At 43.6% G+C, this 21,573-nt stretch overlaps 19 non-coding genes across 19 annotated transcripts; all 19 read left to right on the top strand.

The window, feature by feature from the left end:
- Nucleotides 1–121: 121 nt before the first annotated feature.
- Nucleotides 122–240, top strand: LOC136757464 (5S ribosomal RNA). The gene has a single exon (XR_010819484.1). It is a non-coding gene; the product is annotated as a 5S ribosomal RNA (ribosomal RNA).
- A 1,066-nt stretch (nt 241–1,306) lies between these two features.
- Nucleotides 1,307–1,425, top strand: LOC136755647 (5S ribosomal RNA). The gene has a single exon (XR_010817763.1). It is a non-coding gene; the product is annotated as a 5S ribosomal RNA (ribosomal RNA).
- Nucleotides 1,426–2,491: 1,066 nt separating this feature from the next.
- Nucleotides 2,492–2,610, top strand: LOC136757225 (5S ribosomal RNA). The gene has a single exon (XR_010819263.1). It is a non-coding gene; the product is annotated as a 5S ribosomal RNA (ribosomal RNA).
- A 1,066-nt stretch (nt 2,611–3,676) lies between these two features.
- On the top strand, nt 3,677–3,795 carry LOC136756042 (5S ribosomal RNA). The gene has a single exon (XR_010818147.1). It is a non-coding gene; the product is annotated as a 5S ribosomal RNA (ribosomal RNA).
- A 1,055-nt stretch (nt 3,796–4,850) lies between these two features.
- LOC136756394 (5S ribosomal RNA) lies at nt 4,851–4,969 on the top strand. Its single transcript, XR_010818481.1, has one exon. It is a non-coding gene; the product is annotated as a 5S ribosomal RNA (ribosomal RNA).
- A 1,066-nt stretch (nt 4,970–6,035) lies between these two features.
- Nucleotides 6,036–6,154, top strand: LOC136756617 (5S ribosomal RNA). Its single transcript, XR_010818689.1, has one exon. It is a non-coding gene; the product is annotated as a 5S ribosomal RNA (ribosomal RNA).
- A 1,066-nt stretch (nt 6,155–7,220) lies between these two features.
- LOC136756956 (5S ribosomal RNA) lies at nt 7,221–7,339 on the top strand. Its single transcript, XR_010819006.1, has one exon. It is a non-coding gene; the product is annotated as a 5S ribosomal RNA (ribosomal RNA).
- A 1,054-nt stretch (nt 7,340–8,393) lies between these two features.
- Nucleotides 8,394–8,512, top strand: LOC136755904 (5S ribosomal RNA). Its single transcript, XR_010818012.1, has one exon. It is a non-coding gene; the product is annotated as a 5S ribosomal RNA (ribosomal RNA).
- Nucleotides 8,513–9,567: 1,055 nt separating this feature from the next.
- LOC136757463 (5S ribosomal RNA) lies at nt 9,568–9,686 on the top strand. Its single transcript, XR_010819483.1, has one exon. It is a non-coding gene; the product is annotated as a 5S ribosomal RNA (ribosomal RNA).
- Nucleotides 9,687–10,752: 1,066 nt separating this feature from the next.
- On the top strand, nt 10,753–10,871 carry LOC136756870 (5S ribosomal RNA). Its single transcript, XR_010818925.1, has one exon. It is a non-coding gene; the product is annotated as a 5S ribosomal RNA (ribosomal RNA).
- Nucleotides 10,872–11,937: 1,066 nt separating this feature from the next.
- On the top strand, nt 11,938–12,056 carry LOC136756929 (5S ribosomal RNA). The gene has a single exon (XR_010818980.1). It is a non-coding gene; the product is annotated as a 5S ribosomal RNA (ribosomal RNA).
- Nucleotides 12,057–13,112: 1,056 nt separating this feature from the next.
- Nucleotides 13,113–13,231, top strand: LOC136756478 (5S ribosomal RNA). Its single transcript, XR_010818559.1, has one exon. It is a non-coding gene; the product is annotated as a 5S ribosomal RNA (ribosomal RNA).
- Nucleotides 13,232–14,287: 1,056 nt separating this feature from the next.
- LOC136756541 (5S ribosomal RNA) lies at nt 14,288–14,406 on the top strand. The gene has a single exon (XR_010818618.1). It is a non-coding gene; the product is annotated as a 5S ribosomal RNA (ribosomal RNA).
- Nucleotides 14,407–15,462: 1,056 nt separating this feature from the next.
- On the top strand, nt 15,463–15,581 carry LOC136755645 (5S ribosomal RNA). The gene has a single exon (XR_010817762.1). It is a non-coding gene; the product is annotated as a 5S ribosomal RNA (ribosomal RNA).
- Nucleotides 15,582–16,637: 1,056 nt separating this feature from the next.
- On the top strand, nt 16,638–16,756 carry LOC136755644 (5S ribosomal RNA). The gene has a single exon (XR_010817761.1). It is a non-coding gene; the product is annotated as a 5S ribosomal RNA (ribosomal RNA).
- A 1,066-nt stretch (nt 16,757–17,822) lies between these two features.
- On the top strand, nt 17,823–17,941 carry LOC136756685 (5S ribosomal RNA). Its single transcript, XR_010818751.1, has one exon. It is a non-coding gene; the product is annotated as a 5S ribosomal RNA (ribosomal RNA).
- Nucleotides 17,942–19,007: 1,066 nt separating this feature from the next.
- On the top strand, nt 19,008–19,126 carry LOC136757534 (5S ribosomal RNA). The gene has a single exon (XR_010819539.1). It is a non-coding gene; the product is annotated as a 5S ribosomal RNA (ribosomal RNA).
- A 1,055-nt stretch (nt 19,127–20,181) lies between these two features.
- Nucleotides 20,182–20,300, top strand: LOC136757070 (5S ribosomal RNA). The gene has a single exon (XR_010819116.1). It is a non-coding gene; the product is annotated as a 5S ribosomal RNA (ribosomal RNA).
- A 1,055-nt stretch (nt 20,301–21,355) lies between these two features.
- On the top strand, nt 21,356–21,474 carry LOC136757069 (5S ribosomal RNA). Its single transcript, XR_010819115.1, has one exon. It is a non-coding gene; the product is annotated as a 5S ribosomal RNA (ribosomal RNA).
- The last annotated feature ends 99 nt before the right edge of the window (nt 21,475–21,573 follow it).

Here is a 21,573-nt window from a genome sequence, read left to right as displayed (position 1 = left end):
AGTCTGCGGCGCGCTGGTGTGTCCCGGGCTTTAGAGTAGAGAGACAGTTCAACTGTAAGTATGAACGGCAGAAACGGATATTGCCTTCCCTTTAAGTAGAGCGTCAGGAACAGCCTCCCTGGCTTATGGCCATTCTAGCCTGAATACGCCCGATCTCGTCCGATCTCGGAAGCCAAGCAGGCTCGGGCCTGGTCAGCACTTGGATGGGAGACCGCCTGGGAATACCAGGTGCTGTAAGCTATTGCACCTTTTACACACCAGAGGGCGACAAATCACGAGTTTTAACTTTGGATACACACAATTTCATCATTATTTCAGATTTGACTTCCCCAAATACACAGGCATACAATAGATCTTGTTCTCCAACGTAAACGGTCCCTAGTAACTAGGGTACATTCGTAACTAAATTGAGCATCATGGCTAGAAGTGACTAAATGTTGCCTAATCTTTCTCATCAAGAAATGACACAATTACAGCAACACAAAAAGGAACTCCACCGGACAAAGTTCAGTGCTCACAAGGAGCCTCATTCAACACACACGGTTCCATTCCCATTCATGCAAAGCAAGAAAGTGTAAAACTTGGGAACATACTTGAGAGCAAAGATCACATTCAATCTCATTCAAGGCACGGATGTGAATGCAACGGGATGAAATTACTGAAATGATGCCTGCCCTCGAACTGTGATGATGGACTACCCGACTCGCCAATCATGTTGGGTTCTGGTGTATTGAAATACAGGAGCTGCTGGATTTGTATGTTTTCTTACCCCCTCACCATAGTTTGTCAAATGTTTAAACAACTGAACTTATATTCAAGGTTTGTTTCTCTTCATATGTTTTACTGGTTTACATTTGTCTCAGCAACCTGTTGAATGATTCTTCTGCTTTCAAAACAAAATGACAACAGGATGAATGCACACACTTGAAAATACAATACATGCAATGTTATGCATCATAGTGATGCAACCTCCTTTCAGTTTCATACTGCATGTCAATTGAAATCCTTACTGAAATGCACACCTTGTCAAGATTGCGCTTGACTCGCGTGTCAGGCACTCAATTACAGCTGTTTTATCAAGACAATGTGTTCGTTTTGTAATATATAGTTCCGGTCTGGTGTGGCACCCCAGCTAACGCACAACGTTGCCACAATGTTGCCACAACGTGGCGTGTTAGCAGGGACTGTCTGCGGCGCGCTGGTGTGTCCCGGGCTTTAGAGTAGAGAGACAGTTCAACTGTATGTATGAACGGCAGAAACGGATATTGCCTTCCCTTTAAGTAGAGCGTCAGGGAGAGCCTCCCTGGCTTACGGCCATACTAGCCTGAATACGCCCGATCTCGTCCGATCTCGGAAGCTAAGCAGGCTCGGGCCTGGTCAGTACTTGGATGGGAGACCGCCTGGGAATACCAGGTGCTGTAAGCTTTTGCATCTTTTACACACCAGAGGGCGACAAATCACGAGTTTTAACTTTGGATACACGCAATTTCATCATTATTTCAGATTTGACTTCCCCAAATACACAGGCATACAATAGATCTTGTTCTCCAACGTAAACGGTCCCTAGTAACTAGGGTACATTCGTAAATAAATTGAGCATCATGGCTAGAAGTGACTAAATGTTGCCTAATCTTTCTCATCGAGAAATGACACAATTACAGCAACACAAAAAGGAACTCCACCGGACAAAGTTCAGTGCTCACAAGGAGCCTCATTCAACACACACGGTTCCATTCCCATTCATGCAAAGCACGAAAGTGTAAAACTTGGGAACATACTTGAGAGCAAAGATCACATTCAATCTCATTCAAGGCACGGATGTGAATGCAACGGGATGAAATTACTGAAATGATGCCTGCCCTCGAACTGTGATGATGGACTACCCGACTCGCCAATAATATTGGGTTCTGGTGTATTGAAATACAGGAGCTGCTGGATTTGTGTGTTTTCTTACCCCCTCACCATAGTTTGTCAAATGTTTAAACAACTGAACTTATATTCAAGGTTTGTTTCTCTTCATATGTTTTACTGGTTTACATTTGTCTCAGCAACCTGTTGAATGATTCTTCTGCTTTCAAAACAAAATGACAACAGGATGAATGCAAACACTTGAAAATACAATACATGCAATGTTATGCATCATAGTGATGCAACCTCCTTTCAGTTTCATACTGCATGTCAATTGAAATCCTTACTGAAATGCACACCTTCTCAAGATTGCGCTTGACTGGCGTGTCAGGCACTCAATTACAGCTGTTTTATCAAGACAATGTGTTCGTTTTGTAATATATAGTTCCGGTCTGGTGTGGCACCCCAGCTAACGCACAACGTTGCCACAATGTTGCCACAACGTGGCGTGTTAGCAGGGACTGTCTGCGGCGCGCTGGTGTGTCCCGGGCTTTAGAGTAGAGAGACAGTTCAACTGTAAGTATGAACGGCAGAAACGGATATTGCCTTCCCTTTAAGTAGAGCGTCAGGGACAGCCTCCCTGGCTTACGGCCATACTAGCCTGAATACGCCCAATCTCGTCCGATCTCGGAAGCTAAGCAGGCTCGGGCCTGGTCAGTATTTGGATGGGAGACCGCCTGGGAATACCAGGTGCTGTAAGCTTTTGCATCTTTTACACACCAAAGGGCGACAAATCACAAGTTTTAACTTTGGATACACGCAATTTCATCATTATTTCAGATTTGACTTCCCCAAATACACAGGCATACAATAGATCTTGTTCTCCAACGTAAACGGTCCCTAGTAACTAGTGTACATTTGTAAATAAATTGAGCATCATGGCTAGAAGTGACTAAATGTTGCCTAATCTTTCTCATCGAGAAATGACACAATTACAGCAACACAAAAAGGAACTCCACCGGACAAAGTTCAGTGCTCACAAGGAGCCTCATTCAACACACACGGTTCCATTCCCATTCATGCAAAGCACGAAAGTGTAAAACTTGGGAACATACTTGAGAGCAAAGATCACATTGAATCTCATTCAAGGCACGGATGTGAATGCAACGGGATGAAATTACTGAAATGATGCCTGCCCTCGAACTGTGATGATGGACTACCCGACTCGCCAATAATATTGGCTTCTGGTGTATTGAAATACAGGAGCTGCTGGATTTGTGTGTTTTCTTACCCCCTCACCATAGTTTGTCAAATGTTTAAACAACTGAACTTATATTCAAGGTTTGTTTCTCTTCATATGTTTTACTGGTTTACATTTGTCTCAGCAACCTGTTGAATGATTCTTCTGCTTTCAAAACAAAATGACAACAGGATGAATGCACACACTTGAAAATACAATACATGCAATGTTATGCATCATAGTGATGCAACCTCCTTTCAGTTTCATACTGCATGTCAATTGAAATCCTTACTGAAATGCACACCTTCTCAAGATTGCGCTTGACTGGCGTGTCAGGCACTCAATTACAGCTGTTTTATCAAGACAATGTGTTCGTTTTGTAATATATAGTTCCGGTCTGGTGTGGCACCCCAGCTAACGCACAACGTTGCCACAATGTTGCCACAACGTTTCGTGTTAGCAGGGACTGTCTGCGGCGCGCTGGTGTGTCCCGGGCTTTAGAGTAGAGAGACAGTTCAACTGTAAGTATGAACGGCAGAAACGGATATTGCCATCCCTTTAAGTAGAGCGTCAGGGACAGCCTCCCTGGCTTACGGCCATACTAGCCTGAATACGCCCGATCTCGTCCGATCTCGGAAGCTAAGCAGGCTCGGGCCTGGTCAGTACTTGAATGGGAGACCGCCTGGGAATACCAGGTGCTGTAAGCTTTTGCATCTTTTACACACCAGAGCGCGACAAATCACGAGTTTTAACTTTGGATACACGCAATTTCATCATTATTTCAGATTTGACTTCCCCAAATACACAGGCATACAATAGATCTTGTTCTCCAACGTAAACGGTCCCTAGTAACTAGGGTACATTCGTAAATAAATTGAGCATCATGGCTAGAAGTGACTAAATGTTGCCTAATCTTTCTCATCGAGAAATGACACAATTACAGCAACACAAAAAGGAACTCCACCGGACAAAGATCAGTGCTCACAAGGAGCCTCATTCAACACACACGGTTCCATTCCCATTCATGCAAAGCACGAAAGTGTAAAACTTGGGAACATACTTGAGAGCAAAGATCACATTCAATCTCATTCAAGGCACGGATGTGAATGCAACGGGGTGAAATTACTGAAATGATGCCTGCCCTCGAACTGTGATGATGGACTACCCGACTCGCCAATAATATTGGGTTCTGGTGTATTGAAATACAGGAGCTGCTGGATTTGTGTGTTTTCTTACCCCCTCACCATAGTTTGTCAAATGTTTAAACAACTGAACTTATATTCAAGGTTTGTTTCTCTTCATATGTTTTACTGGTTTACATTTGTCTCAGCAACTAGTTGAATGATTCTTCTGCTTTCAAAACAAAATGACAACAGGATGAATGCACACACTTGAAAATACAATACATGCAATGTTATGCATCATAGTGATGCAACCTCCTTTCAGTTTCATACTGCATGTCAATTGAAATCCTTACTGAAATGCACACCTTCTCAAGATTGCGCTTGACTGGCGTGTCAGGCACTCAATTACAGCTGTATTATCAAGACAATGTGTTCGTTTTGTAAAATATAGTTCCGGTCTGGTGTGGCACCCCAGCTAACGCACAACGTTGCCACAACGTTTCGTGTTAGCAGGGACTGTCTGCGGCGCGCTGGTGTGTCCCGGACTTTAGAGTAGAGAGACAGTTCAACTGCAAGCATGAGCGGCAGAAACGGATATTGCCTTCCCTTTAAGTAGAGCGTCAGGGACAGCCTCCCTGGCTTACGGCCATACTAGCCTGAATACGCCCGATCTCGTCCGATCTCGGAAGCTAAGCTGGCTCGGGCCTGGTCAGTACTTGGATGGGAGACCGCCTGGGAATACCAGGTGCTGTAAGCTTTTGCATATTTTACACACCAGAGGGCGACAAATCACGAGTTTTAACTTTGGATACACACAATTTCATCATTATTTCAGGTTTTACTTCCCCAAATACACAGGCATACAATAGATCTTGTTCTCCAACGTAAAAGGTCCCTAGTAACTAGGGTACATTCATAAATAAATTGAGCATCATGGCTAGAAGTGTCTAAATGTTGCCTAATCTTTCTCATCGAGAAATGACACAATTACAGCAACACAAAAAGGAACTCCACCGGACAAAGTTCAGTGCTCACAAGGAGCCTCATTCAACACACACGGTTCCATTCCCATTCATGCAAAGCACGAAAGTGTAAAACTTGGGAACATACTTGAGAGCAAAGATCACATTCAATCTCATTCAAGGCACGGATGTGAATGCAACGGGATGAAATTACTGAAATGATGCCTGCCCTCGAACTGTGATGATGGACTACCCGACTCGCCAATAATATTGGGTTCTGGTGTATTGAAAAACAGGAGCTGCTGGATTTGTGTGTTTTCTTACCCCCTCACCATAGTTTGTCAAATGTTTAAACAACTGAACTTATATTCAAGGTTTATTTTTCTTCATATGTTTTACTGGTTTACATTTGTCTCAGCAACCTGTTGAATGATTCTTCTGCTTTCAAAACAAAATGACAACAGGATGAATGCACACACTTGAAAATACAATACATGCAATGTTATGCATCATAGTGATGCAACCTCCTTTCAGTTTCATACTGCATGTCAATTGAAATCCTTACTGAAATGCACACCTTCTCAAGATTGCGCTTGACTGGCGTGTCAGGCACTCAATTACAGCTGTTTTATCAAAACAATGTGTTCGTTTTGTAATATATACTTCCGGTCTGGTGTGGCACCCCAGCTAACGCACAACGTTGCCACAATGTTGCCACAACGTGGCGTGTTAGCAGGGACTGTCTGCGGCGCGCTGGTGTGTCCCGGGCTTTAGAGTAGAGAGACAGTTCAACTGTAAGTATGAACGGCAGAAACGGATATTGCCTTCCCTTTAAGTAGAGCGTCAGGGACAGCCTTCCTGGCTTACGGCCATACTAGCCTGAATACGCTCGATCTCGTCCGATCTCGGAAGCTAAGCAGGCTCGGGCCTGGTCAGTACTTGAATGGGAGACCGCCTGGGAATACCAGGTGCTGTAAGCTTTTGCATCTTTTACACACCAGAGGGCGACAAATCACGAGTTTTAACTTTGGATACACGCAATTTCATCATTATTTCAGATTTGACTTCCCCAAATACACAGGCATACAATAGATCTTGTTCTCCAACGTAAACGGTCCCTAGTAACTAGGGTACATTCATAAATAAATTGAGCATCATGGCTAGAAGTGACTAAATGTTGCCTAATCTTTCTCATCGAGAAATGACACAATTACAGCAACACAAAAAGGAACTCCACCGGACAAAGTTCAGTGCTCACAAGGAGCCTCATTCAACACACACGGTTCCATTCCCATTCATGCAAAGCACGAAAGTGTAAAACTTGGGAACATACTTGAGAGCAAAGATCACATTCAATCTCATTCAAGGCACGGATGTGAATGCAACGGGATGAAATTACTGAAATGATGCCTGCCCTCGAACTGTGATGATGGACTACCTGATTCGCCAATAATATTGGGTTCTGGTGTATTGAAATACAGGAGCTGCTGGATTTGTGTGTTTTCTTACCCCCTCACCATAGTTTGTCAAATGTTTAAACAACTGAACTTATATTCAAGGTTTGTTTCTCTTCATATGTTTTACTGGTTTACATTTGTCTCAGCAACCTGTTGAATGATTCTTCTGCTTTCAAAACAAAATGACAACAGGATGAATGCACACACTTGAAAATACAATACATGCAATGTTATGCATCATAGTGATGCAACCTCCTTTCAGTTTCATACTGCATGTCAATTGAAATCCTTACTGAAATGCACACCTTCTCAAGATTGCGCTTGACTGGCGTGTCAGGCACTCAATTACAGCTGTTTTATCAAGACAATGTGTTCGTTTTGTAAAATATAGTTCCGGTCTGGTGTGGCACCCCAGCTAACGCACAACGTTGCCACAACGTTGCCACAACGTGGCGTGTTAGCAGGGACTGTCTGCGGCGCGCTGGTGTGTCCCGGGCTTTAGAGTAGAGAGACAGTTCAACTGTAAGTATGAACGGCAGAAACGGATATTGCCTTCCCTTTAACTAGAGCGTCAGGGACAGCCTCCCTGGCTTACGGCCATACTAGCCTGAATACGCCCGATCTCGTCCGATCTCGGAAGCCAAGCAGGCTCGGGTCTGGTCAGTACTTGGATGGGAGACCGCCTGGGAATACCAGGTGCTGTAAGCTTCTTCACCTTTTACACACCAGAGGGCGACAAATCACGAGTTTTAACTTTGGATACACACAATTTCATCATTATTTCAGATTTTACTTCCCCAAATACACAGGCATACAATAGATCTTGTTCTCCAACGTAAACGGTCCCTAGTAACTAGGGTACATTCGTAAATAAATTGAGCATCATGGCTAGAAGTGACTAAATGTTGCCTAATCTTTCTCATCGAGAAATGACACAATTACAGCAACACAAAAAGAACTCCACCGGACAAAGTTCAGTGCTCACAAGGAGCCTCATTCAACACACACGGTTCCATTCCCATTCATGCAAAGCACGAAAGTGTAAAACTTGGGAACATACTTGAGAGCAAAGATCACATTCAATCTCATTCAAGGCACGGATGTGAATGCAACGGGATGAAATTACTGAAATGATGCCTGCCCTCGAACTGTGATGATGGACTACCCGACTCGCCAATAATATTGGCTTCTGGTGTATTGAAATACAGGAGCTGCTGGATTTGTGTCATTTCTTACCCCCTCACCATAGTTTGTCAAATGTTTAAACAACTGAACTTATATTGAAGGTTTGTTTCTCTTCATATGTTTTACTGGTTTACATTTGTCTCAGCAACCTGTTGAATGATTCTTCTGCTTTCAAAACAAAATGACAACAGGATGAATGCACACACTTGAAAATACAATACATGCAATGTTATGCATCATAGTGATGCAACCTCCTTTCAGTTTCATACTGCATGTCAATTGAAATCCTTACTGAAATGCACACCTTCTCAAGATTGCGCTTGACTGGCGTGTCAGGCACTCAATTACAGCTGTTTTATCAAGACAATGTGTTCGTTTTGTAAAATATAGTTCCGGTCTGGTGTGGCACCCCAGCTAAAGCACAACGTTGCCACAACGTGGCGTGTTAGCAGGGACTGTCTGTGGCGCGCTGGTGTGTCCCGGGCTTTAGAGTAGAGAGACAGTTCAACTGTAAGTATGAATGGCAGAAACGGATATTGCCTTCCCTTTAAATAGAGCGTCAGGGACAGCCTCCCTGGCTTACGGCCATACTAGCCTGAATACGCCCGATCTCGTCCGATCTCGGAAGCCAAGCAGGCTCGGGCCTGGTTAGTACTTGGATGGGAGACCGCCTGGGAATACCAGGTGCTGTAAGCTTTTGCACCTTTTACACACCAGAGGGCGACAAATCACGAGTTTTAACTTTGGATACACACAATTTCATCATTATTTCAGATTTTACTTCCCCAAATACACAGGCATACAATAGATCTTGTTCTCCAACGTAAACGGTCCCTAGTAACTAGGGTACATTCGTAAATAAATTGAGCATCATGGCTAGAAGTGACTAAATGTTGCCTAATCTTTCTCATCAAGAAATGACACAATTACAGCAACACAAAAAGGAACTCCACCGGACAAAGTTCAGTGCTCACAAGGAGCCTCATTCAACACACACGGTTCCATTCCCATTCATGCAAAGCACGAAAGTGTAAAACTTGGGAACGTACTTGAGAGCAAAGATCACATTCAATCTCATTCAAGGCACGGATGTGAATGCAACGGGATGAAATTACTGAAATGATGCCTGCCCTCGAACTGTGATGATGGACTACCCGACTCGCCAATAATATTGGGTTCTGGTGTATTGAAATACAGGAGCTGCTGGATTTGTGTGTTTTCTTACCGCCTCACCATAGTTTGTCAAATGTTTAAACAACTGAACTTATATTCAAGGTTTGTTTCTCTTCATATGTTTTACTGGTTTACATTTGTCTCAGCAACCTGTTGAATGATTCATCTGCTTTCAAAACAAAATGACAACAGGATGAATGCACACACTTGAAAATACACTACATGCAATGTTATGCATCATAGTGATGCAACCTCCTTTCAGTTTCATACTGCATGTCAATTGAAATCCTTACTGAAATGCACACCTTCTCAAGATTGCGCTTGACTGGCGTGTCAGGCACTCAATTACAGCTGTTTTATCAAGACAATGTGTTCGTTTTGTAAAATATAGTTCCGGTCTGGTGTGGCACCCCAGCTAACGCACAACGTTGCCACAACGTGGCGTGTTAGCAGGGACAGTCTGCGGCGCGCTGGTGTGTCCCGGGCTTTAGAGTAGAGAGACAGTTCAACTGTAAGTATGAACGGCAGAAACGGATATTGCCTTCCCTTTAAGTAGAGCGTCAGGAACAGCCTCCCTGGCTTATGGCCATTCTAGCCTGAATACGCCCGATCTCGTCCGATCTCGGAAGCCAAGCAGGCTCGGGCCTGGTCAGCACTTGGATGGGAGACCGCCTGGGAATACCAGGTGCTGTAAGCTTTTGCACCTTTTACACACCAGAGGGCGACAAATCACGAGTTTTAACTTTGGATACACACAATTTCATCATTATTTCAGATTTTACTTCCCCAAATACACAGGCATACAATAGATCTTGTTCTCCAACGTAAACGGTCCCTAGTAACTAGGGTACATTCGTAACTAAATTGAGCATCATGGCTAGAAGTGACTAAATGTTGCCTAATCTTTCTCATCGAGAAATGACACAATTACAGCAACACAAAAAGGAACTCCACCGGACAAAGTTCAGTGCTCACAAGGAGCCTCATTCAACACACACGGTTCCATTCCCATTCATGCAAAGCAAGAAAGTGTAAAACTTGGGAACATACTTGAGAGCAAAGATCACATTCAATCTCATTCAAGGCACGGATGTGAATGCAACGGGATGAAATTACTGAAATGATGCCTGCCCTCGAACTGTGATGATGGACTACCCGACTCGCCAATCATGTTGGGTTCTGGTGTATTGAAATACAGGAGCTGCTGGATTTGTATGTTTTCTTACCCCCTCACCATAGTTTGTCAAATGTTTAAACAACTGAACTTATATTCAAGGTTTGTTTCTCTTCATATGTTTTACTGGTTTACATTTGTCTCAGCAACCTGTTGAATGATTCTTCTGCTTTCAAAACAAAATGACAACAGGATGAATGCACACACTTGAAAATACAATACATGCAATGTTATACATCATAGTGATGCAACCTCCTTTCAGTTTCATACTGCATGTCAATTGAAATCCTTACTGAAATGCACACCTTGTCAAGATTGCGCTTGACTGGCGTATCAGGCACTCAATTACAGCTGTTTTATCAAGACAATGTGTTCGTTTTGTAATATATAGTTCCGGTCTGGTGTGGCACCCCAGCTAACGCACAACGTTGCCACAATGTTGCCACAACGTGGCGTGTTAGCAGGGACTGTCTGCGGCGCGCTGGTGTGTCCCGGGCTTTAGAGTAGAGAGACAGTTCAACTGTAAGTATGAACGGCAGAAACGGATATTGCCTTCCCTTTAAGTAGAGCGTCAGGGACAGCCTCCCTGGCTTACGGCCATACTAGCCTGAATACGCCCAATCTCGTCCGATCTCGGAAGCTAAGCAGGCTCGGGCCTGGTCAGTACTTGGATGGGAGACCGCCTGGGAATACCAGGTGCTGTAAGCTTTTGCATCTTTTACACACCAAAGGGCGACAAATCACAAGTTTTAACTTTGGATACACGCAATTTCATCATTATTTCAGATTTGACTTCCCCAAATACACAGGCATACAATAGATCTTGTTCTACAACGTAAACGGTCCCTAGTAACTAGTGTACATTTGTAAATAAATTGAGCATCATGGCTAGAAGTGACTAAATGTTGCCTAATCTTTCTCATCGAGAAATGACACAATTACAGCAACACAAAAAGGAACTCCACCGGACAAAGTTCAGTGCTCACAAGGAGCCTCATTCAACACACACGGTTCCATTCCCATTCATGCAAAGCACGAAAGTGTAAAACTTGGGAACATACTTGAGAGCAAAGATCACATTCAATCTCATTCAAGGCACGGATGTGAATGCAACGGGATGAAATTACTGAAATGATGCCTGCCCTCGAACTGTGATGATGGACTACCCGACTCGCCAATAATATTGGCTTCTGGTGTATTGAAATACAGGAGCTGCTGGATTTGTGTGTTTTCTTACCCCCTCACCATAGTTTGTCAAATGTTTAAACAACTGAACTTATATTCAAGGTTTGTTTCTCTTCATATGTTTTACTGGTTTACATTTGTCTCAGCAACCTGTTGAATGATTCTTCTGCTTTCAAAACAAAATGACAACAGGATGAATGCACACACTTGAAAATACAATACATGCAATGTTATGCATCATAGTGATGCAACCTCCTTTCAGTTTCATACTGCATGTCAATTGAAATCCTTACTGAAATGCACACCTTCTCAAGATTGCGCTTGACTGGCGTGTCAGGCACTCAATTACAGCTGTTTTATCAAGACAATGTGTTCGTTTTGTAATATATAGTTCCGGTCTGGTGTGGCACCCCAGCTAACGCACAACGTTGCCACAATGTTGCCACAACGTTTCGTGTTAGCAGGGACTGTCTGCGGCGCGCTGGTGTGTCCCGGGCTTTAGAGTAGAGAGACAGTTCAACTGTAAGTATGAACGGCAGAAACGGATATTGCCTTCCCTTTAAGTAGAGCGTCAGGGACAGCCTCCCTGGCTTACGGCCATACTAGCCTGAATACGCCCGATCTCGTCCGATCTCGGAAGCTAAGCAGGCTCGGGCCTTGTCAGTACTTGGATGGGAGACCGCCTGGGAATACCAGGTGCTGTAAGCTTTTGCATCTTTTACACACCAAAGGGCGACAAATCACAAGTTTTAACTTTGGATACACGCAATTTCATCATTATTTCAGATTTGACTTCCCCAAATACACAGGCATTCAATAGATCTTGTTCTCCAACGTAAACGGTCCCTAGTAACTATTGTACATTTGTAAATAAATTGAGCATCATGGCTAGAAGTGACTAAATGTTGCCTAATCTTTCTCATCGAGAAATGACACAATTACAGCAACACAAAAAGGAACTCCACCGGACAAAGTTCAGTGCTCACAAGGAGCCTCATTCAACACACACGGTTCCATTCCCATTCATGCAAAGCACGAAAGTGTAAAACTTGGGAACATACTTGAGAGCAAAGATCACATTGAATCTCATTCAAGGCACGGATGTGAATGCAACGGGATGAAATTACTGAAATGATGCCTGCCCTCGAACTGTGATGATGGACTACCCGACTCGCCAATAATATTGGGTTCTGGTGTATTGAAATACAGGAGCTGCTGGATTTGTGTGTTTTCTTACCCCCTCACCATAGTTTGTCAAATGTTTAAACAACTGAACTTATATTCAAGGTTTGTTTCTCTTCATATGTTTTACTGGTTTACATTTGTCTCAGCAACCTGTTGAATGATTCTTCTGCTTTCAAAACAAAATGACAACAGGATGAATGCACACACTTGAAAATACAAAACATGCAATGTTATGCATCATAGTGATGCAACCTCCTTTCAGTTTCATACTGCATGTCAATTGAAATCCTTACTGAAATGCACACCTTCTCAAGATTGCGCTTGACTGGCGTGTCAGGCACTCAATTACAGCTGTTTTATCAAGACAAATGTGTTCGTTTTGTAAAATATAGTTCCGGTCTGGTGTGGCACCCCAGCTAACGCACAACGTTGCCACAACGTGGCATATTAGCAGGGACTGTCTGCGGCGCGCTGGTGTGTCCCGGGCTTTAGAGTAGAGAGACAGTTCAACTGTAAGTATGAACGGCAGAAACGGATATTGCCATCCCTTTAAGTAGAGCGTCAGGGACAGCCTCCCTGGCTTACGGCCATACAAGCCTGAATACGCCCGATCTCGTCCGATCTCGGAAGCTAAGCAGGCTCGGGCCTGGTCAGTACTTGGATGGGAGACCGCCTGGGAATACCAGGTGCTGTAAGCTTTTGCATCTTTTACACACCAGAGCGCGACAAATCACGAGTTTTAACTTTGGATACACGCAATTTCATCATTATTTCAGATTTGACTTCCCCAAATACACAGGCATACAATAGATCTTGTTCTCCAACGTAAACGGTCCCTAGTAACTAGGGTACATTCGTAAATAAATTGAGCATCATGGCTAGAAGTGACTAAATGTTGCCTAATCTTTCTCATCGAGAAATGACACAATTACAGCAACACAAAAAGGAACTCCACCGGACAAAGATCAGTGCTCACAAGGAGCCTCATTCAACACACACGGTTCCATTCCCATTCATGCAAAGCACGAAAGTGTAAAACTTGGGAACATACTTGAGAGCAAAGATCACATTGTATCTCATTCAAGGCACGGATGTGAATGCAACGGGATGAAATTACTGAAATGATGCCTGCCCTCGAACTGTGATGATGGACTACCCGACTCGCCAATAATATTGGGTTCTGGTGTATTGAAATACAGGAGCTGCTGGATTTGTGTGTTTTCTTACCCCCTCACCATAGTTTGTCAAATGTTTAAACAACTGAACTTATATTCAAGGTTTGTTTCTCTTCATATGTTTTACTGGTTTACATTTGTCTCAGCAACCTGTTGAATGATTCTTCTGCTTTCAAAACAAAATGACAACAGGATGAATGCACACACTTGAAAATACAATACATGCAATGTTATGCATCATAGTGATGCAACCTCCTTTCAGTTTCATACTGCATGTCAATTGAAATCCTTACTGAAATGCACACCTTCTCAAGATTGCGCTTGACTGGCGTGTCAGGCACTCAATTACAGCTGTTTTATCAAGACAAATGTGTTCGTTTTGTAAAATATAGTTCCGGTCTGGTGTGGCACCCCAGCTAACGCACAACGTTGCCACAACGTGGCATATTAGCAGGGACTGTCTGCGGCGCGCTGGTGTGTCCCGGGCTTTAGAGTAGAGAGACAGTTCAACTGTAAGTATGAACGGCAGAAACGGATATTGCCATCCCTTTAAGTAGAGCGTCAGGGACAGCCTCCCTGGCTTACGGCCATACTAGCCTGAATACGCCCGATCTCGTCCGATCTCGGAAGCTAAGCAGGCTCGGGCCAGGTCAGTACTTGAATGGGAGACCCACTGGGAATACCAGGTGCTGTAAGCTTTTGCATCTTTTACACACCAGAGCGCGACAAATCACGAGTTTTAACTTTGGATACACGCAATTTCATCATTATTTCAGATTTGACTTCCCCAAATACACAGGCATACAATAGATCTTGTTCTCCAACGTAAACGGTCCCTAGTAACAAGGGTACATTCGTAAATAAATTGAGCATCATGGCTAGAAGTGACTAAATGTTGCCTAATCTTTCTCATCGAGAAATGACACAATTACAGCAACACAAAAAGGAACTCCACCGGACAAAGATCAGTGCTCACAAGGAGCCTCATTCAACACACACGGTTCCATTCCCATTCATGCAAAGCACGAAAGTGTAAAACTTGGGAACATACTTGAGAGCAAAGATCACATTCAATCTCATTCAAGGCACGGATGTGAATGCAACGGGGTGAAATTACTGAAATGATGCCTGCCCTCGAACTGTGATGATGGACTACCCGACTCGCCAATAATATTGGGTTCTGGTGTATTGAAATACAGGAGCTGCTGGATTTGTGTGTTTTCTTACCCCCTCACCATAGTTTGTCAAATGTTTAAACAACTGAACTTATATTCAAGGTTTGTTTCTCTTCATATGTTTTACTGGTTTACATTTGTCTCAGCAACCTGTTGAATGATTCTTCTGCTTTCAAAACAAAATGACAACAGGATGAATGCACACACTTGAAAATACAATACATGCAATGTTATGCATCATAGTGATGCAACCTCCTTTCAGTTTCATACTGCATGTCAATTGAAATCCTTACTGAAATGCACACCTTCTCAAGATTGCGCTTGACTGGCGTATCAGGCACTCAATTACAGCTGTTTTATCAAGACAAATGTGTTCGTTTTGTAAAATATAGTTCCGGTCTGGTGTGGCACCCCAGCTAACGCACAACGTTGCCACAACGTGGCATATTAGGAGGGACTGTCTGCGGCGCGCTGGTGTGTCCCGGGCTTTAGAGTAGAGAGACAGTTCAACTGTAAGTATGAACGGCAGAAACGGATATTGCCATCCCTTTAAGTAGAGCGTCAGGGACAGCCTCCCTGGCTTACGGCCATACTAGCCTGAATACGCCCGATCTCGTCCGATCTCGGAAGCTAAGCAGGCTCGGGCCTGGTCAGTACTTGGATGGGAGACCGCCTGGGAATACCAGGTGCTGTAAGCTTTTGCATCTTTTACACACCAGAGCGCGACAAATCACGAGTTTTAACTTTGGATACACGCAATTTCATCATTATTTCAGATTTGACTTCCCCAAATACACAGGCATACAATAGATCTTGTTCTCCAACGTAAACGGTCCCTAGTAACTAGGGTACATTCGTAAATAAATTGAGCATCATGGCTAGAAGTGACTAAATGTTGCCTAATCTTTCTCATCGAGAAATGACACAATTACAGCAACACAAAAAGGAACTCCACCGGACAAAGATCAGTGCTCACAAGGAGCCTCATTCAACACACACAGTTCCATTCCCATTCATGCAAAGCACGAAAGTGTAAAACTTGGGAACATACTTGAGAGCAAAGATCACATTCAATCTCATTCAAGGCACGGATGTGAATGCAACGGGATGAAATTACTGAAATGATGCCTGCCCTCGAACTGTGATGATGGACTACCCGACTCGCCAATAATATTGGGTTCTGGTGTATTGAAATACAGGAGCTGCTGGATTTGTGTGTTTTCTTACCCCCTCACCATAGTTTGTCAAATGTTTAAACAACTGAACTTATATTCAAGGTTTGTTTCTCTTCATATGTTTTACTGGTTTACATTTGTCTCAGCAACCTGTTGAATGATTCTTCTGCTTTCAAAACAAAATGACAACAGGATGAATGCACACACTTGAAAATACAATACATGCAATGTTATGCATCATAGTGATGCAACCTCCTTTCAGTTTCATACTGCATGTCAATTGAAATCCTTACTGAAATGCACACCTTCTCAAGATTGCGCTTGACTGGCGTGTCAGGCACTCAATTACAGCTGTTTTATCAAGACAAATGTGTTCGTTTTGTAAAATATAGTTCCGGTCTGGTGTGGCACCCCAGCTAACGCACAACGTTGCCACAACGTGGCATATTAGCAGGGACTGTCTGCGGCGCGCTGGTGTGTCCCGGGCTTTAGAGTAGAGAGACAGTTCAACTGTAAGTATGAACGGCAGAAACGGATATTGCCATCCCTTTAAGTAGAGCGTCAGGGACAGCCTCCCTGGCTTACGGCCATACTAGCCTGAATACGCCCGATCTCGTCCGATCTCGGAAGCTAAGCAGGCTCGGGCCTGGTCAGTACTTGGATGGGAGACCGCCTGGGAATACCAGGTGCTGTAAGCTTTTGCATCTTTTACACACCAAAGGGCGACAAATCACGAGTTTTAACTTTGGATACACGCAATTTCATCATTATTTCAGATTTGACTTCCCCAAATACACAGGCATACAATAGATCTTGTTCTCCAACGTAAACGGTCCCTAGTAACTAGGGTACATTCGTAAATAAATTGAGCATCATGGCTAGAAGTGACTAAATGTTGCCTAATCTTTCTCATCGAGAAATGACACAATTACAGCAACACAAAAAGGAACTCCACCGGACAAAGATCAGTGCTCACAAGGAGCCTCATTCAACACACACGGTTCCATTCCCATTCATGCAAAGCACGAAAGTGTAAAACTTGGGAACATACTTGAGAGCAAAGATCACATTCAATCTCATTCAAGGCACGGATGTGAATGCAACAAGATGAAATTACTGAAATGATGCCTGCCCTCGAACTGTGATGATGGACTACCCGACTCGCCAATAATATTGGGTTCTGGTGTATTGAAATACAGGAGCTGCTGGATTTGTGTGTTTTCTTACCCCCTCACCATAGTTTGTCAAATGTTTAAACAACTGAACTTATATTCAAGGTTTGTTTCTCTTCATATGTTTTACTGGTTTACATTTGTCTCAGCAACCTGTTGAATGATTCTTCTGCTTTCAAAACAAAATGACAACAGGATGAATGCACACACTTGAAAATACAATACATGCAATGTTATGCATCATAGTGATGCAACCTCCTTTCAGTTTCATACTGCATGTCAATTGAAATCCTTACTGAAATGCACACCTTCTCAAGATTGCGCTTGACTGGCGTGTCAGGCACTCAATTACAGCTGTTTTATCAAGACAATGTGTTCGTTTTGTAATATATAGTTCCGGTCTGGTGTGGCACCCCAGCTAACGCACAACGTTGCCACAATGTTGCCACAACGTGGCGTGTTAGCAGGGACTGTCTGCGGCGCGCTGGTGTGTCCCGGGCTTTAGAGTAGAGAGACAGTTCAACTGTAAGTATGAACGGCAGAAACGGATATTGCCTTCCCTTTAAGTAGAGCGTCAGGGACAGCCTCCCTGGCTTACGGCCATACTAGCCTGAATACGCCAGATCTCGTCCGATCTCGGAAGCTAAGCAGGCTCGGGCCTGGTCAGTACTTGGATGGGAGACCGCCTGGGAATACCAGGTGCTGTAAGCTTTTGCATCTTTTACACACCAGAGGGCGACAAATCACGAGTTTTAACTTTGGATTCACGCAATTTCATCATTATTTCAGATTTGACTTCCCCAAATACACAGGCATACAATAGATCTTGTTCTCCAACGTAAACGGTCCCTAGTAACTAGGGTACATTCGTAAATAAATTGAGCATCATGGCTAGAAGTGACTAAATGTTGCCTAATCTTTCTCATCGAGAAATGACACAATTACAGCAACACAAAAAGGAACTCCACCGGACAAAGTTCAGTGCTCACAAGGAGCCTCATTCAACACACACGGTTCCATTCCCATTCATGCAAAGCACGAAAGTGTAAAACTTGGGAACATACTTGAGAGCAAAGATCACATTCAATCTCATTCAAGGCACGGATGTGAACGCAACGGTATGAAATTACTGAAATGATGCCTGCCCTCGAACTGTGATGATGGACTACCCGACTCGCCAATAATATTGGGTTCTGGTGTATTGAAATACAGGAGCTGCTGGATTTGTGTGTTTTCTTACCCCCTCACCATAGTTTGTCAAATGTTTAAACAACTGAACTTATATTCAAGGTTTGTTTCTCTTCATATGTTTTACTGGTTTACATTTGTCTCAGCAACCTGTTGAATGATTCTTCTGCTTTCAAAACAAAATGACAACAGGATGAATGCACACACTTGAAAATACAATACATGCAATGTTATGCATCATAGTGATGCAACCTCCTTTCAGTTTCATACTGCATGTCAATTGAAATCCTTACTGAAATGCACACCTTCTCAAGATTGCGCTTGACTGGCGTGTCAGGCACTCAATTACAGCTGTTTTATCAAGAGAATGTGTTCGTTTTGTAATATATAGTTCCGGTCTGGTGTGGCACCCCAGCTAACGCACAACGTTGCCACAATGTTGCCACAACGTGGCGTGTTAGCAGGGACTGTCTGCGGCGCGCTGGTGTGTCCCGGGCTTTAGAGTAGAGAGACAGTTCAACTGTAAGTATGAACGGCAGAAACGGATATTGCCTTCCCTTTAAGTAGAGCGTCAGGGACAGCCTTCCTGGCTTACGGCCATACTAGCCTGAATACGCCCGATCTCGTCCGATCTCGGAAGTCAAGCAGGCTCGTTCCTGGTCAGTACTTGGATGGGAGACCGCCTGGGAATACCTGGTGCTGAAAGCTTTTGCATCTTTTACACACCAGAGGGCGACAAATCACGAGTTTTAACTTTGGATACACGCAATTTCATCATTATTTCAGATTTGACTTCCCCAAATACATAGGCATACAATAGATCTTGTTCTCCAACGTAAACGGTCCCTAGTAACTAGGGTACATTCGTAAATAAATTGAGCATCATGGCTAGAAGTGACTAAATGTTGCCTAATCTTTCTCATCGAGAAATGACACAATTACAGCAACACAAAAAAGAACTCCACCGGACAAAGTTCAGTGCTCACAAGGAGCCTCATTCAACACACACGGTTCCATTCCCATTCATGCAATGCACGAAAGTGTAAAACTTGGGAACATACTTGAGAGCAAAGATCACATTCAATCTCATTCAAGGCACGGATGTGAATGCAACGGGATGAAATTACTGAAATGATGCCTGCCCTCGAACTGTGAAGATGGACTACCCGACTCGCCAATAATATTGGGTTCTGGTGTATTGAAATACAGGAGCTGCTGGATTTGTGTGTTTTCTAACCCCCTCACCATAGTTTGTCAAATGTTTAAACAACTGAACTTATATTCAAGGTTTGTTTCTCTTCATATGTTTTACTGGTTTACATTTGTCTCAGCAACCTGTTGAATGATTCTTCTGCTTTCAAAACAAAATGACAACAGGATGAATGCACACATTTGAAAATACAATACATGCAATGTTATGCATCATAGTGATGCAACCTCCTTTCAGTTTCATACTGCATGTCAATTGAAATCCTTACTGAAATGCACACCTTCTCAAGATTGCGCTTGACTGGCGTGTCAGGCACTCAATTACAGCTGTTTTATCAAGACAATGTGTTCGTTTTGTAATATATAGTTCCGGTCTGGTGTGGCACCCCAGCTAACGCACAACGTTGCCACAACGTGGCGTGTTAGCAGGGACTGTCTGCGGCGCGCTGGTGTGTCCCGGACTTTAGAGTAGAGAGACAGTTCAACTGCAAGTATGAGCGGCAGAAACGGATATTGCCTTCCCTTTAAGTAGAGCGTCAGGGACAGCCTCCCTGGCTTACGGCCATACTAGCCTGAATACGCCCGATATCGTCCGATCTCGGAAGCTAAGCAGGCTCGGGCCTGGTCAGTACTTGGATGGGAGACCGCCTGGGAATACCAGGTGCTGTAAGCTTTTGCATCTTTTACACACCAGAGGGCGACAAATCACGAGTTTTAACTTTGGATACACGCAATTTCATCATTATTTCAGATTTGACTTCCCCAAATACACAGGCATAAAATAGATCTTGTTCTCCAACGTAAACGGTCCCTAGTAACTAGGGTACATTCGTAAATAAATTGAGCATCATGGCTAGAAGTGACTAAATGTTGCCTAATCTTTCTCATCGAGAAATGACACAATTACAGCAACACAAAAAGGAACTCCACCGGACAAAGTTCAGTGCTCACAAGGAGCCTCATTCAACACACACGGTTCCATTCCCATTCATGCAATGCACGAAAGTGTAAAACTTGGGAACATACTTGAGAGCAAAGATCACATTCAATCTCATTCAAGGCACGGATGTGAATGCAACGGGATGAAATTACTGAAATGATGCCTGCCCTCGAACTGTGAAGATGGACTACCCGACTCGCCAATAATATTGGGTTCTGGTGTATTGAAATACAGGAGCTGCTGGATTTGTGTGTTTTCTAACCCCCTCACCATAGTTTGTCAAATGTTTAAACAACTGAACTTATATTCAAGGTTTGTTTCTCTTCATATGTTTTACTGGTTTACATTTGTCTCAGCAACCTGTTGAATGATTCTTCTGCTTTCAAAACAAAATGACAACAGGATGAATGCACACACTTGAAAATACAATACATGCAATGTTATGCATCATAGTGATGCAACCTCCTTTCAGTTTCATACTGCATGTCAATTGAAATCCTTACTGAAATGCACACCTTCTCAAGATTGCGCTTGACTGGCGTGTCAGGCACTCAATTACAGCTGTTTTATCAAGACAATGTGTTCGTTTTGTAATATATAGTTCCGGTCTGGTGTGGCACCCCAGCTAACGCACAACGTTGCCACAACGTGGCGTGTTAGCAGGGACTGTCTGCGGCGCGCTGGTGTGTCCCGGACTTTAGAGTAGAGAGACAGTTCAACTGCAAGTATGAGCGGCAGAAACGGATATTGCCTTCCCTTTAAGTAGAGCGTCAGGGACAGCCTCCCTGGCTTACGGCCATACTAGCCTGAATACGCCCGATATCGTCCGATCTCGGAAGCTAAGCAGGCTCGGGCCTGGTCAGTACTTGGATGGGAGACCGCCTGGGAATACCAGGTGCTGTAAGCTTTTGCATCTTTTACACACCAGAGGGCGACAAATCACGAGTTTTAACTTTGGATACACGCAATTTCATCATTATTTCAGATTTGACTTCCCCAAATACAT

This window comes from Amia ocellicauda, chromosome 8 (assembly GCF_036373705.1).
Source record: "Amia ocellicauda isolate fAmiCal2 chromosome 8, fAmiCal2.hap1, whole genome shotgun sequence".
Taxonomy (NCBI): domain Eukaryota; kingdom Metazoa; phylum Chordata; class Actinopteri; order Amiiformes; family Amiidae; genus Amia; species Amia ocellicauda.
The sequence above is the reverse complement of the archived record's forward strand: the minus strand, read 5'-3'. Positions and strand labels throughout refer to the sequence as shown.